Source organism: Coenobita brevimanus, chromosome 71, assembly GCF_032717465.1.
Source record: "Coenobita brevimanus isolate Jiangsu-jjx chromosome 71, ASM3271746v2, whole genome shotgun sequence".
Classification (NCBI taxonomy): Eukaryota; Metazoa; Arthropoda; class Malacostraca; order Decapoda; family Coenobitidae; genus Coenobita; species Coenobita brevimanus.
This window is the reverse complement of record NC_137024.1, coordinates 30,961,978-30,982,192: the sequence shown is the minus strand read 5'-3', so window position 1 is coordinate 30,982,192 and position 20,215 is coordinate 30,961,978. Positions and strand designations below refer to the sequence as shown.

General features: G+C 45.3%; 1 protein-coding gene across 1 annotated transcript in view; it reads left to right on the top strand.

Moving 5' to 3' along the window:
* The window catches only part of LOC145406866 (uncharacterized), a 46,036-nt gene extending 26,774 nt beyond the window's left edge, over positions 1-19,262 (top strand). Inside the window, exon 2 of the mRNA XM_080277980.1 lies at positions 18,726-19,262. The gene's annotated coding sequence lies outside the window, so the exon portion shown is untranslated. The remainder of the gene's footprint in view (positions 1-18,725) is intronic.
* The last annotated feature ends 953 nt before the right edge of the window (positions 19,263-20,215 follow it).

The window sequence follows — 20,215 nt, the reverse complement described above, 5'->3', positions numbered from 1 at the left end:
TCCCCTCATCCCCCCATTGTTAAGGTGGCACTGGAGAAGACCTGCTTCAGTGTATCAGTATAACACCTGCTGCTGACGACTGTGAAGGTTTTATGGGTTAGCTAGGTTTGTGAACGAGACCAATGATGTGTAGAGAGTAAATTTTGTTATTACTATTATTATTATTATTATTATTATTATTATTGTTGTTATTATTATTATTATTATTATTATTATTATTATTATTATTATTATTATTATTATTATTATTATTATTATTATTATTATTATTATTATTATTATTATTATTACTATTACTACTACTACTACTACTACTACTACTACTACTACTACTATTACTATTACTATTACTATTCTACTACTACTACTACTACTACTACTATTATTACTACAACTACTACTACTATTATTACTACTACTACTACTATTATTACTACTACTACTACTATTATTACTACTACTACTACTATTATTATTATTACTACTACTACTACTATTATTATTATTACTACTACTACTACTACTACTACTACTACTGCTATTACTACTACTACTGCTATTATTACTACTACTAGTACTACTACTATTATTACTATTACTACTACTTCTACCACTGGTGCTCCTACTACAACTACTACTGCTGCGCTGCTGCCACTATCATCATCATCGTCGTCGTCATCGTTATTATCATCGTCATCATTGTGTGTGTGTGTGTGTGTGTGTGTGTGTGTGTGTGTGTGTAAGAGCTAGGGCGAACAAGGAGAAGAAGACCAAGAAGAAGAAGAAAGAGGAAGAGGAGGATAAGGAGAAAGAAGAGGAACAGAAAGAGGAACAAGAGGGAGAGAATGGAGAAAGATGACGAAGATGATGATGATGATGAGGAGGAGGAGGAGGAGGAGAAAAGGGATGGAAGGAAGAAGGATGAGAAGTAGAAGGAAGAAACTGAACTTAGGTGTCATGGTCGACTACACTCTCTCTCTCTCTCTCTCTCTCTCTCTCTCTCTCTCTCTCTCTCTCTCTCTCTCTCTCTCTCTCTCTCTATGTGCATTTCTTTATATATTCTCAGATTGTCTATTTCATCTCTTCGTCCTCTTATACATGGCCATTTACCATTTCCTCTATGTACTTACATCTGTGTTTGCTTCTGTTTATCCGTGGCTCCTATTTTGCCTCCGTTTTCTTTGCATCTCTAATCATCCTAGCCTTGACTCAATCATTTTTTTAACACACTCACAGCACACAACTAACACTCGTCTGGCTGACCTTAATCCTGCTCTGTCAACATCCAATTTCTCTCGTGATCCTACTGTCAACATCCTATTTTTCCCTGTCTCGCCAAACTGTCCGCTGATCCTACATTCGTGCTGTGTTGAAAGGCTTCGTATAATGTTCAGTGTATTTGAAGTTTTCGGGTATGCGAGCGACTTTTGACAGCCGCATTCTAAGTGATTCTGGATATTTCGTAACCCTTCTTCCTAGTCGATTTCTCCTGAACTTTGCTTCCCAGTACTTTTGTATGTTGTTGATGTAAACGATGGTGATATGAAAGCGATAGAAATAAGATAAAAGAAAACATTAAGGTGTTGTATGCAAAGTAAATCGGCGGGGAGGAGATGTAGCGAAACCTCCTATGCCACTTAGAATATACACAACAAACTCTCAATATTTTTCTCCCCACCCTGCATGGTTTCTGTCCCTCTTTTAACCTCGTCAGCCCGGGATGTAATTTCGCATCATTCGTGCAACCACCACACAGTTGTATTCAACAAAGGTGGGACTTGTGGACCTGGAGAGGATAAATATATAACCCTTAACCTCAACAATACAAGGAGTCTTCTCTAAGTAAAATAAAATAGAGAGTGAGGGTAAGGTAAATACTCGTCATGAAGGAGTTAAACAAATTCCTCCTTCATTCACCAATATTTCATCTTAGACTGTTCATTACCTAGAGTTGAATATAGGAACCTAAATCGTTAAGCGACAGTTCTCTACTCATTTAAGGTGCTATCCATGTCATTCCCTCATTTTAGGTATTTCCACACACCTTTTCGCTTATAATCTAGACTGTTTTATGTATCTCAGCTACAAAAAGTCTGTTATACTGTAGAGCGCTTATGATGACCTGACGAAGCGCATTTACTCTTTCAACTCACTGATGTCCCACAGTTGATTTGACTAGTAACCAAGGAGACTCATTCCTACCTCATTATGCAGGCTCAGTGAATTTACCGGCGACTTAGTATTCAAGTTATAGTGATGACCCAGTTCCATCAGGTGATAATATAAACCCAGTATATTACGCTATGTGATGTGTGTGTGTGTGTGTGTGTGTGTGTGTGTGTGTGTGTGTGTGTGTGTGTGTGTGCGCGTGTGCGTGTGCGTGTGCGTGTGCGTATGTGCGTGTGCGTGTGCGTGTGCGTGTGTGTGTGTGTGTGTGTGTGTGTGTGTGTGTGTGTGTGTGTGTGTGTGTGTGTGTGTGTAAATACCACATGTACACCTGAACCTTAACTTATGCCACACCCTACTTCCTCTTCCCCTTCCTATATCATTCTCTCTCTCTCTCTCTCTCTCTCTCTCTCTCTCTCTCTCTCTCTCTCTCTCTCTCTCTCTCTCTCTCTCTCTCTCTCTCTGGCATTTCCTCGGCATTCATCCAACCAGTTTTCCTGGAGAGGTGTGTGTGTGTGGTGTGTGTGTGTGTGTGTGTGTGTGTGTGTGTGTGTGTGTGTGTGTGTGTGTGTGTGTGATGAACTTAAAATTGCGTGAGATCCTGCATCCTGTTCCTGATTTCTCTCTCTCTCTCTCTCTCTCTCTCTCTCTCTGCATTTATTTTATTTCCGAGGCGGCTCTTTCTCCTCCGTCCAAACCCTGTTCTGCTAGGGATTGTTCACCTCAGATTTAGTTGCATCATAGTACAATATTTTACCCTTCTTTTCATGATATTATTATTATTATTATTATTATTATTATTATTATTATTATTATTATTACAAAGCCAAATAAAAGGCAGTAGTGGATTTCTTCTCTGTAAACACTGACAAGAGATTTCCTTCCGTAATCTTGTAATCACCCCGTCATTCCAAACTCTTTTAAAAGGCTCCTGAGTTGTTCTTTCCTTGGGTCCAAAAACGCTTATCCAGATGTCATCATGTTCGATTAGAATTGTTCTGCCTTAACATCTTCTCCCATCTTATCTCCAGTTTTTACTTTTCCCACATTTTTGTAAGTACTCGTTTCTCTTTTGTTTAAGTTTCCCTTCCTTATTCTGTCATGTTCTGTTGTATTTTTCTTTTTTCTTTTTTTTTTTTTTTTTAATTTGTCATTCTCTCGTGGGCGTTATTGTTACCTTGCGGCCATTCAAGTTGTTCTTGTGTGTCATCATTGTGTGGCTCCCCCCCCTCCTCTCTCTCTCTCTCTCTCTCTCTCAGTATTTTTACAACCACCCACACTTCCTCCATTAGCTCTTTACCGTTCACTAACCTCTTTCTCTCTCTCTCTCTCTCTCTCTCTCTCTCTCTAGTACAGAGAGAGAGAGAGAGAGAGAGAGAGAGAGAGAGAGAGAGATTGGGGGGGGGGATCACCGGGATCACTTTTTATGTAGCGTTGAAATCCCGTCTGCAACACTGGCCGTGGACTGAAGCCTATTCTCACACCTGCTGGACTGGTGCCGTGACAACCTTTTTTTTTTTTTTTTTTTTTTTGAGGGGGAGTTTAAAGCACATTCCAAAGGGTCGTTGTTGTTTTTTTCTTACCGTTTATGAGTGATGGCCCTCACAATATTCGCATTACAGGAAGAGACCCGATATTTTGATAATTGCGTTTGTATTACAGTACATGCCATTCTAATGTACTGTACACTCTTCAAAGGCATTTCAATCAACATATTACTGTGTGAACCCTGCTACACCATTGCAATATATTTTATAGACTTTAGTAACCAAGTCACACATCATTTGACTGTGTACATATTTTTGTTTCCCTTTTATCTCAAATATATTAATTATCTCTGCTAACCTTTCCAACGATTTGCACGTAATGTTAGCACTGCCAGCTGACAGTTTTCCGTCCTTAGTTAGCATGTTAAGTCACGCTGAAACCTCCACCCTCTGTTGAATTTGCTTATATATATATATATATATATATATATATATATATATATATATATATATATATATATATATATATATATATATATATATATATATATATATATATATATATATATATATATATATATATATATATATATATTCTGGTTTACTCACGATTTTCTTGCTGTTGTTGTAAATTCCTCTATAAGTTTGACAGCCATAAATCCATGCTCTAAAAGACACAGTTGGTTTGGTAGCACCTCCACCATTGGTCTTTATTCGCATGTTCCACCTTAACATTGTTCCTTTGTTATTTATTTCCTTTGAGTATCGACATGGTGTTACATAATAAAGTAAAAATTCAGTGTGCAAAATAAATCACTAAGGAAGATGCGTTACGAGCTCCCCAAAGCCTTAGAATACAACCCATAGTGGGGCGAAGGTGTACGTAAGCCTCTATTCTGAGTGGCGTTTATCGAATACTTGTGAAAAATATAACTGACTTGCATTGCATTTTCCTAAGTGCACTGAACAGCGAGACAGACAAGCCACACCTACAGTTATTTGCTCTCTTCCTGGGCTTCACACACTGGCTGTCAGAGATCGAGCTGCCCTCCCCCATCCCCACCATCATTCATGTCCAACAGTACGGGTGTAGGTGATTAGATAAGACTCTTTCAGCACGACGAGGCAGCAGAGTTTAGTCCCGCTACCGTCAGACGATTATTTTCAGCACAGGCGAGACACCCTTGTAGTGAACGTCAAAGAAACAGCCGCCACTAACTCCTCCACTTCGATTGTATGTTTGCTGAGAGTGATTTCTTTTTGCTACCTCTAGAATTTATTTAAAAAAAAAAAAAAGTCATTATCACGGTTAGGTAAGAATAACTTTTTCATTTCAAAGGTTTAATGAAGCAGAATATATTAGTGTGCAGATAGCAAGATTAAAATGAAAAGTACGAGGATAATGGTGTGTCCCGTGTGGAATGACGTGGAGTGAGGACAAATACACCAAGGCGTCATCGTACTGAAAATGTTAACCCCTTCAGTACAATGACCTAAGCTAATTTATTCTTCCTACCTTCTCATGTTTTTTATTCAACTCCGGACAAATCTCAGGTAGTGGAGGTAGTAATGAGGGCGATGTATCCAGTCCTCTCAGTTCAAAATATCCCTCTTGCTAAGCTGTCCACAACAGGACCAAGACTACAGTATAATAGACGTGATCGGTGTGAAGGGGTTGTGGTGTATGCTGCTGCCCACACAATACACCAGGGAATATACTAGAGAATACACCAGAGAATACACTAGAGAATACACTAGAGAATACTCTAGAGAATACACTAGAGAATACACTAGAGAATACACGGGGGAATACATGCCAGAGAGGTGAAGCCAAATGAAGGTGGTTTGTTATGATTATATTCATTACTCCTGCCTGCCTTTCACCTCCCTTCACTGGTGCTGAGAGAGAGAGAGAGAGAGAGAGAGAGAGAGAGAGAGAGAGAGAGAGAGAATGAAGGAATGTTATTGCCCTGAAGGTGTGGTCAGTTCTCCCCTCCCTCTCACCTGCCCCCTCCCCCTCCCTCTCCCATTCCTCTCTCTCTCTCTCTCTCTCTCTCTCTCTCTCTCTCTCTCTCTCTCTCTCCCTCCTCCTCCTCCTCCTCCTTCTCCTTCTCTTCCTCTTCCTCTTCCTCTTCCTCCTCCTCCTCTTCCTCTTCCTCCTCCTCCTCCTCCTCATCATCATCATCATCATCATCATCATCATCATCATCAATCATCATCATCATCAATCATCATCATCATCAATCATCATCATCATCAATCATCATCATCATCATCATCATCATAATCCTTCTTCCTTCCTTCCTTCCCTCCCTTTCCTCCCCTTTCCTCCTTTCGCTCCCTTCCCTCCTCTTCCTTCCTGCCTTTCCCTTCCTTCCTTCTTTCCCCTTCCTCCCTTCCTTCCCCTTCCTCCCTTAATTCCCTTTCCTCCCTTCCCTTCCTCCTTTCCTTCTCTTTCCTCCCTCCCTTCCTCTTCCTTCCTCCCTTCCTTCCCCTTCCTCCCTTCCCTCCCCTTCCTTCCCCTTCCTCCCTTCCCTCCCCTTCCTTCCTTATTTCCCTTTCCTCCCTTCCCTTCCCTTCCTTCCTTCCCTTCTCTTCCCTTCCTCCTTTCCTTCCCCTTCCTCCCTCCCTTCCTCTTCCTCCCTCCCTTCCTCTTCCTTTCTTACTTCCTCTTCCTTCCCCTTCCTCTCTTAATTCCCTATCCTCCTTTCCCTTCCCTTCCCTTCCCTTCCCTTCCTCCTTTCCTTCCCCTTCCTTCCTTCCCTCCTCTTCCTTCCGTCCTTCCTCTTCCTTCCTTCCCTCCTCTTCCTTCCTTCCCTCCTATTCCTTCCTTTCCTTCTCTTCCATCCTTCTTTCTTCTTCCTTCCCCTTCCTCCCTTCCCTTCACTTCCTCCTTTCCTTCCCCTTCCTCCCTTCCTTCTCCTTCCTCCCTTCCTTCCTCTTCCTTCCTTCTTTCCTCTTCCTTCCTTCTTTCCTCTTCCTTCCTTCTTTCCTCTTCCTTCCCTTTCCTCCCTGCCTTCTCCATCCTCCCTTCCTTCCCCTTCCTTCCTCCCTTCCTTCCCCTCTTCCTCTTCCTCCTTTCCTTTCCCTTCATTCCCCTTCCTACCTCTTCCTCCCTTCCTTCCCCTTTCCTCCCTGCTTTCCCTTTCCTTCGCCTTCCTCCCATCCCTCCCCTTCCTCCCTACCATCTCGCCATACTCTCCTTATCTTCACCTCATAGTATTAGATATCATAGTTTTCTTTGTAACAAGCAGCCCTGTAAGGGCTCTTTTGTATTCCTTTGTACTCCCTTCCTTTCCCTCCCTTCTTTCCTCCCTCCCTTCTTTCCTCCCCTCCTTCATTCTTCCTCTCCTTTCGTTTCCTCTTTCCTCCCTCCCGTCTTTGTCCCCCTTCTTTTTCCTCTTTTCTTCCCCTCCCCCATTCCTTTCCTTCCTCTCCTCCTTGTCCCTCCTCCCCCGCCCTCGCCCCCAGACCCCTCTCTCTCTCTCTCTCTCTCTCTCTCTCTCTCTCTCTCTCACTGGAATGCCGCAGGACGGGTTGAGCAGAGGGGTGTAGGGTTGTCTTCAGGGACACTGGCAGGGTGGATAGAGGGTGGAGGGCGGGCTGGATCAAGTGGTGGACAAAGGATGTGGATGGATGGATGGACAACAGCTGCTGATGGAGGGATGGTTAAATGAATGAATGGTTGGATATATATATATATATATATATATATATATATATATATATATATATATATATATATATATATATATATATATATATATATATATATATATATATATATATATATATATATATATATATATATATATATATATACATATATATATATATATATATATATATATATATATATATATATATATATATACATATATATATATATATATATATATATATATATATATATATATATATATATATATAGATATATATAGATAGATATCTATATAGATAGATAGATAGATAGATAGATAGTGCGTCCTACACTCGGCATAGGTTTCACAGCCTGCTCACAAGGCCCAGTAGTTCTCCTGCATATCATACACCTCCACATGTCACCACTTCGGCGCTAACACCCACCGACCATATTGAATACATAATAGGGCTGTCTCATACAGGACTGGTATTAGCCTGGGTACCTATACGACATGGCGAATCTTTTGGCAGAATAGTAAAGTCTGATTCGATGAAATACACATCCTTATAATGCTCCCTGCACCAACGGGGATTCGAAACAGAGTCCATTAACACTGCAGGCCACCTCTCTACCGACTCAGCCACTGCTTCCCCAACAGGTGTAGATGGACGGATGAATTGATGAATGGATGGTTCGTTGGATGGATGAACGGATAAATGGATGGATGGTGGTTATGGGAATGAATATATGTACAGCAAATGTGGATGAGAGGGGTGGTTGGATGCGTGGCTGGAAGGTATGGGAGTGGATAGGTAGACAGGATGTGGATGTGAATAGGTGGACGATGAGTGAGGGCTGGGGTGTGGTTGGACTGGATGGAGTGAAGGAGTGGGTAAGGGTGGATAGGGTGTGGATGGCTAGGCTGACCAAAGATGTGAACTGGAGAGGTGGATGGATGGTCTGATGGTATGGATAGGCGAAACACAGATGGATAGTGTATGGGAATGGATAAGTGGACAGAGTGAGTAGATGGAAAGGGTGTGGCCGTCGTTATGGATAGATACATAATAGATGAATGAATGATAGATGGATGGATGGATAGATGGATGGATCGATGAATGAATGATTTATTGAGATGGATGGTTTGATGTTGTGGATAAGTGGATAACGGGTGTTGATGGAGGGTGTACCTTGGGATGGATGGATGGATAGAAGGTGTTTGGGTATGGCTATGAACTGATGGGTAGTCTGAAGGGACGGGTAGATGGAAGGCTTGTGGATAGGCTGAGAATATGGACTGATGAAGTCTGAAAAGATGGCTGGAATGCTGGAATGATGGATGGGCAGGAGACTGGAAATGTGTGTAAGAGCGCATCAGTAAGGTTACAAAAGTGGATAAGTGTGTGTTAATGCTCAATGAAACCATGTAGTGGTGGGCGGATTGAAGAGGAAAACAAATCATACTGAGGATATTAATGCTGATTCTTCCCCCTACACTTTGATGAGTATTCTAAACTTTTAAAAATCGTTTAGTGTTGTCGGAAATAAAATAAAATGGCCTGGTATGGGAAGGGTGAAGGGCGGCTGTCTTGTCATCTCTCTGGAAACCCGGTGGCGTGACCTGGTGACCTGCTGGTATTTTGGTGTTGATGGGTCAGAGGTCAAGGTCACATTCCTCAGTGACGTTAAAGCAACACTCACGCGGCTGGGCTGAGGCTGGCATGGTTAAACTGGACTGGGTGAGGCAAAATTAGGATAGGTTAGGTTAGGGTGAAGTGGGTAGGGTTGAATGAACTGGGTTAGGTTAGAGGAGATTTCACTGGGTTAGGCCAGGTCTCGACGTGCTTATAAATGCATGTAATGGAAGACTAAGGCATAACGTAAAGTTTCTTCGGCGTTCCATTCTTTTATTCTTTAATACTTTTTCTTCAGCAGCTTGATCTAAGTTAGTTTAGGTTGAGTCTACACTAGGTCAAGTTAGATTACATTAGGCTAGGTGGCTTACGATGTCTGGGGCTCAATATGGGGCTGGGTACGCCGGGCGGTGATAGGTTAGGATAGGTTGAGCTGAGACGGACTGGCGTCATTAGTTTAAACTGGGTGATGTTAGAAAGGACTAGGGTTGTTGGGTCAGAATAGATTAAGCTAAGTTGGGTTGGGTAGGATAGGTTGGATTCGGTAAGGCTGGTTTAGGGCAAGTTAAACTAGACTGAACTGGGCTTGATTAACCTGAGCAAGGCAACGCTATGGTAGAGCGTTGTTGCATTAGGATAGCTTAGATTAACTGTAGTTGCGGTACAGTGGGCCGCGCTATCTGACATGAGGTCGTAATACTCTATACTAAGGTAGATTGATTTACATTAAGCTTATGCACGATTATCGCAAGAAATACAAGAAACAAAATAAACAGATAATTACCTGTTGTGGGACTGAATTTTATAAAAGTTCTTTAGCACATCTTCCTTAGTATTTTTGTGCCAGTTATTCTTAATATGTGAAAGTACGTTACTTTTTCTCTCTTTATGCCTTTGTCTGCCAAGGTTTCAGTAGACTGAACAAACTTAGCTGATGTCAGCCTCAACATAAATCGTGCGTGTACAATACCAGTATCGCTTCTTTAGCTTATTATGTCAAGCCTTGGAAAGCTGGGATTTTTCTAAGCTGAATAAAGCCTTTTGATATCAGCCCCAATAAAATACCCACCCGTGCCAGCCGCAGCGAAGGGGTTAAGATGTACTACGTAGAAGCCAACTGGCGAGGAAGAGCAAGTGCAGCATGTTAATCTATTCTGGAAAGGTCCCTGCCCTCTTTTACCTCGGCTGTTAGCCAAGTGTAGGATCCACTTGACTAGTAACCAAGGAGACTAATTTCTACTTCATTACTAAGGCTCATAGAATATCATACAACCACGACATCAATGAAAGTTGTGAGAGTTTCCCATTATCGTCAAGTGAAAGCAAACTGACTCCAGCGAGCCTTCAAAGCCCTCCAGCCTGTACCCTGTGGTGGCATTGGACCGTTTCCTTGTGGACTAGATTTCGTAACACCCCTTCCTCTGCGATTTATCATACCATTACACCTTAATATATTCTTGTATGTTACTTATGTCAATTGTCTAGGCACAGAGGCGTTATAAGTAACATATTAGAAAGGCTTTATGCTTAATATGCAAAACAGGTCGCTTAGGCGGAAGTGTTCCGTAGTCACCTCTGTAAAATAAATCGATAAGACAGAGGGGTTTCTTGCATGATATAAATCTCCTTGAAAAGTGGAAAAATAAATGTAAGGAAGAGTTACTAAATAAATCGCTAAAGATGAGATGCCACGAAGTCTCCCAGTCAGTGGTAATCCAAGTCGCTGTGTAGTGAAGAGGTGTTGGGTGGGAGTCGTGGGGTGGGAGGGGGGGCACACGAGACCACAAAACACTGAGGCCTTGATCTTTGACGGGGTGGGGTGCAGGTGGAAGTGTAGGTAGGTGCACACTGTAAGTAGACAGATAAGTATGCTGGTAGATATATGGGTAACCGCAGTACATGCAGAAAGGTAAATAGCACCAATTTAGATGGCCAGGTATGTCAGGTATCCAGTACAGGTGTGTGTGTGTGTGTGTGTGTGTGTGTGTGTGTGTGTGTGTAGAGAGAGAGAGAGAGAGAGAGAGAGAGAGAGAGAGAGAGAGAGAGAGAAAGAAAAGGGATTATCACAGCAGAGAGAGACAGGTAGACCCAGCAGAGGCAGCGAGGGTAGGTAGGTAATGGGGCAGAGACAGCATCAACATATACTCGTAGGCCATCATACAGGCAGGAAACTGTGGCTGCAGCGGAGAAAATGGCACTGGTGGTTAATTTATATACTGTGTCTGAACTAGGAGTGGTGTGAATACATCAGCTGGATTTGATAAAGTATTTTTTTTTTCACCGACAATGAGTGTTATAAAACTTACACGCTGTTAAAATAGAACACTTTTATATAACATTTTACTGAGATGTATTATTGTCACTGCAGGTAGCTGCGAAATATATTTTTTTAATCACCAATTATGTCGCAGGAAATAAAAAGAACTCGATGAAATAGATGATTCAGTGATTTTTTAAAGTATGGGTTTAAGATAAAAATTGGATGATCTTTCTTAGTTAAAAAAAAAAAAAAAAAAAAAAACTTAGGTCTGAGCTATCGATCAGGAACTTTAAAAAGTAGTTTTAAATACCTACTGTTCTTTACCCTCAGCCGTAACTGTAGGCTGATTAAGCTTAGCCTTCTACGTGTGTGTGTGTGTGTGTGTGTGTGTGTGGTAATTATTAACACACACGGCCACTACGACATCCCTTCACTGTAAGGGCGTCATTTTTAGTGTATTGGCGCTGTCCAGACGATTTCATTCAGCATAGGAAGGCCTTCTTGAAGCTGAGGGGGCTGGATGTAGCCTTCATTAACAGATTCAGCTACAATGATCAACCCTCACCTAAATGAATAAATGCGTCTGGCAACAGTAAGAGTAAAATAAGTGGTGTTCTCGGCCTGAAGAGATTAACGAACAAACAAGCATTAGCGATGGCAATTTAGTTCTTAATTAAGGGGTTAATAAGGACGATTTTAAGACATTTACACACAGACAGACAGGCCAATGACTACAATTTAGGTATTAATTGAAGGTGAATAAGGACGTTTTCAGACTGACAGACAGACAGGCAGACGGACGGGTAGTTGCGCAGTGAGTTGCAAGGGGAGAGGGAGAGAGGGGAGGAGGGAGAGAGAGAAAGGGAGGTGGAGGACGAGAATCATGCGAGGAGGGAAGGGAAAAGGAGGAGGAAAGGGGCAGAGAAAAATGGAAAAGAGGAGGAGGAGGAGGAGGAGGAGGAGGAGGGAAGGGGCGAATAAAGGAGAGAGGCAGGCAGTTGCGCAGTGAGAAGCGGGAAGAGAGGGAGGTGGAGGAGAGGAACAAAGTGAGGAGGGGAGGGAAGGGAAGAGGAGGAGGAACGAGGGAGAGAAAAATGAAAAAAAGGAGGAAGGAAAGGGTGAGGAGGAGGAGGAGAGGGGGATGGGGCGAGTAAAGGAGACAGACAGACAGACACACACACAAAAGGAGAAGGGGAGGAATCTGATGGTATGTGTGAAAGGGCGAAATAGGGAGGGGGAGAGGGAGGGGAAGGGGAGGGGAGGAGGGGGAGGGTGGGGCGGTTCACCTTGAGCTCCGTTAGCCAATACTTGAGGGGTATTGGGGGAGGGGAGGGGAGGGGAGGGGTGGGTACTGGTGGCGAGGGGAGAGAGAGAGGGCAAAGGGGAAGGGGAGAAGAAGGGAGAGGGGGGAAAGGAAGGAAGGGAGAGGGGGAGCAAGGAGGAGGGGAGGGGAAGGGTGAAATCTTACGCCTTCCCCTTCTTACTTACCTTTTCGCCATCATCCTATCCTTTCCATCATGTACCTTTTACCTTCCCCTCATTATACCTACATGCCCCCTTCCCCTTCCCACCTCTCACCTCCCCCCTCCCCATCTCCCCCCCTCCCGTCTTATTATCTCCCCTCCTCTCATCTCCCCTCCTCATCTTTCATCCTCACTTCTCACCTCTCATCCTCTCATCTCCCCTCCTCCTCTCATCCTCACTTCTCACCTCCTCCCATCTCTCCTCCTCTCACCTTTCCTCCTCTCACCTTTCCTCCTCTCACCTTTCCTCCTCTCACTTTTCCTCCTCTCACCTCTCCTCCTCTCACCTTTCCTCCTCTCACCTCTCCTCCTCTCACCTTTCCTTCTCCTCTCACCTTTCCTTCTCCTCTCACCTTTCCTTCTCCTCTCACCTTTCCTCCTCCTCTCACCTCTCCTCCTCCTCTCACCTTTCCTCCTCTCACCTTTCCTCCTCCTCTCACCTTTCCTCCTCCTCTCACCTCTCCTCCTCCTCTCACCTTTCCTCCTCCTCTCACCTTTCCTCCTTATCTCACCCTCTCTCATCTCCCCTCGTCTAATCTCCCCTTCTCTCATCTCCCCTTCTCTCATCTCTGCTTCTTTCTCTCTCCCTCATTTTCCCTCTCTGATCTTCCCTCCTCATCTTCCCTCCTCATCTCCCTCTTCATCTCCTTCCCTTACCTCCCCTCTTCATCTCCCCTCCTCTCATCTCTCCCTCTCTCATCTACCCTCCTCATTTCTTCCTCTCTTATCTCCCCTCCTCTCATCTCTCCCTCTCTCATCTGCCCTCCTCATTTCTTCCTCTCTTATCTCCCCTTCTCTCATCTCTCACTCTCTCGTCTCTTCCTCTTCTTATCTCCCCTCTTCTTCTCTCCTCTCATCTCATCTCTCCCTCTCTCATCTCCCCCCTTCTCATCTTCCCTCCTCTCATCTCCCCCCTTCTCATCTTCCCTCATCTCATCTCCCCTCTTCTCATCTCGCCTCTTCTCATCTCCCCTCATCTCATCTCCCCTCATCTCATCTCCCCTCTTCTCATCTCCCTTCTTCTCATCTCCCTTCTTCTCATCTTCCCTCTTCTTATCTCTCCCTCCTCTCTTCTCCCCTCATCTCATCTCCCCTCCTCTTATCTCCCCTCATCTCATCTCCCCTTCTCTCATTTCCCCTCTTCTCATCTCCCCTCTTCTCATCTCTCCCTCTCTCATCTCCCCTCCCCTCGTCACCCATCCTTTCCTCTCCCCTCCTCTCATCTCCCCTTCTTTTCCGTAGCCCTCTATTCCCCTCCCCTCCCTCCTCGAACCCTCTTGACCCTTCCCTTTCCTCCCCACCCTTCACATCCCCTCTCCTCCCCTCCCCTCTCTTTCCCATATCCGGCCTACCTTCTGCTTCCTCCCCTCTCTCCCTACCCCTCCCTTCCCCTCACTACTTGCCCTTGCCTATCCTTCCTTCCCTCTCTTTCTCTTACCCTCCTTTCCCTCCCCCTTCCCTCCCCCTCCCTCTCCCCCTCCCCTTCTTTTCCTTCCCCACCCCTCTCTCCTTACCCCTGCTACCCCTCTCTCCCCTTCCTCTCTTTCTCTCTTCTCTTCCCCATCCCTCTTTTCGTCTCTCTTCCCTTTCCTTCCCCTTCCTTCCCCTTCCTTTCCTTCTCTTCATCTCCCTTCCCCTCCCCTCCCCTCCCCTCCCCTCCCTTCCCTTCCCTTCCCTTCCCTTCCCTTCCCTTCCCCATCTCTCTTTCCGTCTCTCTTCCCATTCCTTCCCCTTCTTTTCCTTCCCTTCCCCTCCCCTCCCTTCCCCTCCCCTGCCCTCCCTTCCCTTCCCCTCTCCCCTCCCTTCCCTTCCCCTCTCTCTTCCCCATCCCTCTTTTCGTCTTTCTTCCCTTGCCTTCCCCTTCCTTCCCCACTCTTCCCCTCCCCTCCCTTCCCTTCCCCTCCCTTCTTCTGCCTTCCTTTCCCCTCTCTTCCCCCCCCTTGCTCTCCCTTCCCTCCCCATCTCTTCCCCTCCCTCCTCCCTCTTCATTCCCTTCCTTACCCCTTTCATTCTTCCCCTCCCTTCATCCTCCCCTCCCCCCTCCCTAGCTCATGTACCCCTCCCCTGACCTTCTTTCACCCTCCCCTCCCATTCCCCTCCCCTCCCCTCCCCTCCCCTCCCCTCCCCTCCCCTCCCTCCCTTCCCCTCCCCTTCTCCTTCCCTCCCCTCCCCTCCCCTCACGTGTTACTCTTTCCTCACCTTCTATTACCACTTCACATCTGCCACTCTTTACACGAACACTCTCCCCTCCACTCCACTCCAGTCCCATCACATCCCCTCCCATTCCCCCTCCGCCCTTCCCTTTCCTCTTCCCCTTCTCTTCCTCTTCGTTCGTACTTCCCTCACCTTCCCTCACCTCACCCATAACTTCCCCTCCCCTCTCCTTTCCTCTTCCCTCTCTTCCGTTTTCCCTTCCATCTTCCTCTCTACCACTCGTCTTCCCCTTCCATCTTCTCCCCTGCCTTTTCCTCCACCATCCTCACTCCTCCTCTTACCTCCCCTCATCTCTCCTCCCCTTCCTTTCCCTCCCTTCCTCTTCCCTCCCCTCATCTCTCTTCCCCTCCCCTCCCCTCCCCTCATCTCTCTTCCCCTCCCCTCCCCTCCCCTCCCATCTCTCCCTCCCTCCCTCCCCTCATCTCTTTTCCCCTCCCTCTCCTCCCCTCCCCTCCCCTCATCTCTCTTCCCCTCCCTCCCCTCGCCTCCTTTCCTGCTCCGCCACGCCTACCTCACTCCTTCACCCATTCCTACCTACAGCTGCAATGGGGACGCGCACTGCACATTTAACAGCTGCGTGTGGTTGGAAAAGTATTACCTCAGTGACCCCCGTGCAGGTGATAGGCACCGCTCCAAAACCGTCTTGTTCTCCCTCACTGTACACACCTACCCCCTACCATGCAGGTGTCTCCGAGTGGCCTGTTGGTGTGGGATTGCCTTCATTGCCACTCTCTCCTCTTCTCTCTCCTCTTCTCTCTCCTTTTCTCTCTCCTTTTCTCTCTCTCTCTCTCTCTCTCTCTCTCTCTCTCTCTCTCTCTCTCTCTCTCTCTCTTCCATCTCATCGTTTTCCGTCTCCTTCCTTCAGTGTTTCGCTTCTTTCACTTTCCCCATCCCTTCCAGTCTTTCTCTACCCTTCCTTCTTTCTTGTTCACCCTCTCTTCTTCTCCTCCTTGCCTCCTATTCCTCTCCTTCCCATCCTTCCCATTCCTCTCTTTCTCTTTCCTCCTCCCCCACCACTCCCCCCCCCACCACTCCCCCTCCTCCCTCATTACCTTCAATTACATAAGCATTTATCATCATTACCCCTTCTCTTACCTCTGCCCCCTTTCCTTTCACTCCCCTACCCTCCTTTCCCTTCTCTTCTCTTCCCCTTCCCTTTCGCTCCACTCCCCTCTCCTCCCTTCCTTTTCCTTCCTTCATTTTTCCTGCCTCTTCCCCTCTCCTTCCTTTCCCTTTCCTTCGCTCTTCCTCTGTAGCTCACACCTTTCCTCCTCTCCTCGCCTTTCCATTCCTCTTCCCTCACTCCCACTTCTCCCACCCTGCATTACACTTCCCCTCCCTCATCCCTCCCTCCCTTTCCCTTCCTCCTCCCTCTTCCCCTTTCCCCTCCCTCCGTCCCCTCCCCACCCCCCTTGCTTCCCCTCCCCCACCCCCATCCTTCCCTCCCCTTCAAATGCCCGACCCTCACCCCTCGTTTCTACTGTGATGCAACTCTCTCTCTCTCTCTCTCTCTCTCTCTCTCTCTCTCTCTCTCTCTCTCTCTCTTTCTGGTTTCTGACCTTATATTTTAACTTGGCCTGTTATATGGAGAGAGAGAGAGAGAGAGAGAGAGAGAGAGAGAGAGAGAGAGAGAGAGAGAACGTCTTATATATCATTCTTACTCTACCAGACGCTTTTCCTCAGCAGAAGGGGGGACGTGTTGACCTGCGGGGGGGGGGGGGTTGGCGCATTGACCCCTTCACTACGAGAGCAGGAAATAATAGAAACAGGCGTCCTCGTACTGAAGGGGTGTTTATCATACTATCTGTTGGTGAATCTATTAACCATCATTGTATTTTTATATCTATTTGTCTGTGTCTGCTCCCTCTTGATCTCTGTCTGTCTCTGGACACACAGTTTATAACCCGTTCCCTGAGATGCCGAAGTCCTTTGCTCAACAGATGACGCCCACACCTTTGCATGTCACGGCCTGGGCACTAATACCGTACCCTCTGTAATGTTAACCCCTTCACTCCGCTGGCGTATCATTCAGTTTATTCATGCCGCCTGCAGACGATTGGATTCAGCTGAGGAGAGGCTTTTTGCAGCTGTATGTATTGGATGCCACCCTTCACTGACTCCTTTACTGCTCGGGTGATCTCTTTAAGCTGGACTGAATCGTCTGGTAGCAACAGGAATGATAATAATAATAATAATAATAATTAATAGTAATAGTAATAATAATAATAATTTAATAATAATAATGATAATTAATAAAATAATATAATAATGATAATTCATAATAATAATAATAATAATAATAATAATAATAATAATAATAATAATAATAATAATAATAATAATAATATACGAAGAAGAAAAAGAAGAAGCGGTGCCAAGCCACAGCAAACCCGTCCCCGGCAGTCATTTTAGTGCTGACGTATAAACAAAACAGGATATCTAGTCAAAGATGTCATATCAATTTGAAGTAAATCGGGTAAAAATTGACGATTTTATGCCCATTTGAAATTTTAGGCCCGACCCACCTGACATTGGCCCCCCTACCGTTAACTGGGGAGTGACCCCCTGATGTAATGAGGTTATGGGATGCAGATTTGAAAGATTCACCTTGAGGTTTTGGTTTCATGTCGATACGACGAATCTGAAAGGAGTTATGGCCAAAAAAAGGAGTTTGTGTTTTACTTTTTTTTTCTTTTTTTTTTTTGGCCTACAGCCTGGGCCTAGACCAATTTTGGCCCAAAATTTAATCAGGTGATCAGAAGGTCACAGCCCATCATCCCTGTAATTTTAGTCAAAATCGCACCTGTAGTTTTCGCGTAAAGTTGTTAATAGACAGACAGACAAACAAACAAACAAACAGACAAACCGAGTGAAAACAATACCTGTCCTCGAGCTCTTCCGGGGCGGGGACGGGTAATAATAAACTACGTCATGGGAGGTTAACATGCTGGACTAATTCCACTGTACCAGAGGGCGTGGGTTTTAGGCCGTCCCTGCTGCCTCCAGATGATTTGTATTCAGCTGAGGAGAGACTTTTGGAACTGGAGTGGTTAGATACAGCCTTCATTAACCCCGTCATTACCATACGTCTCTCCTTGAAGACAATAACATGAAAAAAATATATCATCAGACTGAAGGTGTAAGCTGGAGGGAGGCAGAGAGGTGTTAGGGCACGTCGGTCAGCCTCGACGACGTTCAGTTCAAACTTTTACCGCCATTCAGATCCTGACACTGTTCCCTGCCCCAGCCACGGATCGATCCGGCAACCTTTCGGCCAGCGGTTCTCTTCTTTACCCCTGGACCACTGGCTACCTTTACCGTATACTTCCTACCTCCTTGGCATCCACCCATCTACGTGCCTACCCGCCTAACTATGTGCCTGCCTGCCTACCTGCCTACCTGCTTACTCTGTGTGTTTATTCGTTGAAGTGACTATTCCAACCGTACCTGCTTACCTTCCTACCTACCAGTTTAATTAAGCTACCTGTCCACCTGTCTGCATAATTACGTACCTCCCTACCTGCTTGTCTCGGTAACCTATCTACCTGTCTACACAATCTGCCTATCTACCTGTCCACACAACCAACCAGCACACCTACCTGTCTACTTAACTATTATACCTACCTGCCATGATCTGTTTACCTTCCTACACACCAACCCACCTACTTACCTGCCTACCTCCTGTATAATGTAATTATTTTTACATCGCACGTGGCTATGACAGGTGCAGCTTACTTTATAATTACCGGGTATGAGTGTTTACTTAATGATATTAATGTTAATTATTTCTTCTTGCAGATTTTACGCCTTGTGTCCTGCCCTGCCCTTCCCTGCCCTGCCCTGCCCTGCCCTGCTAGATCCCAATATTATTAATGTATTGGTAAAGTTATGTAAGTGCTTGAGACTCACACACGGCGCCAGCAAGCCATGAAGGAAGTGACAGACGAGCACGGAAAGTAAAGCGAACTGCTGTGGAAATGGCGCAGAAAACGAAAGTGGGCAGAAAAACAAATGAGCTGTGTAATGCTGAGAAAAAGAAAATTGATGAATATACATGCTTTTTAATGAAAGATTTTACGTTGCTATAAAATTATCATAACCTTGGTTCGTTTGTAAACATATTTTGCCAGTAGTTGTATGGTTTGTAATAAATATTTTACCGAAAGTCGGCAGCAAAATATACAAACTTTTTGACATGGAGGGAGGATAGCAAATGTTCTTGTTCTTCATCTAGAACCAAGAACAAGAACAGTGAGGCAGCGTGTGGAGGTCAGGCTGCCGTCACTGCCTGGTACTACAACCTCCACCACACACACACACACACACACACACACACACACACACACACACACACACACACACACACCACCACCATCACTCACCATTCATCACCACCACTACCACCACCACCACTACCACCACCACCATCACCATTCACCACCACCACTACCACCACCACCACTACCACCACCACCACTACCACCACCATCACCACCACCACCATCACCATTCACCACCACCACTACCACCACCACCACTACCACTACCACTTCCGCCCGTACCATTAATACCACCACTACCACCTCCACTACCACTATTACCGTTACTACTATCACCACCACCACCACACCACCACCATTAATACCACTAGCACGACTGTTTCTAGTCTACTATCGCTATAACTACTACTACTACCATCATCACTACGCCTACTACCACTACCACCACCACCACTACATACCAGCACTACCACTACTGTTACTCCTACCACCACTACATACCAGCACTACCACTACTGTTACTCCTACCACCACTCGCACTACCATCAACCATGATTTTGACAACACTCACCACCACAACTACCATCTCTGACACTTTCACCACAGCTTAATGCCAACACCATTCTCTCTCTCTCTCTCTCTCTCTCTCTCTCTCTCTCTCTCTCTACACACACACACACACACACACACACACACACACACACACACACACACACACGAGGGGCACTTTTCAAGAGACAGAGATACTTGCATGGAGATGGCAGCATATCTGCATGCACTGTGCTGAGGTCTCTATCTAGGACCAGCAGTCTCGTGGGCTTAGGAGACTCTTTCACATCTTCCTAGTTATTTTATACATAGGGAACCTTAATATTGTCTCTTTGTGTATGTAAACTGTGTCAAGTATTTAAAAGATATAAACAACACACAAGGGAATGTTTATGTGTACTCTGCAAAATAAACTGGTAAAGAAATGAGGTTAGAAAGTGTGCTAATCCCACGAGAACA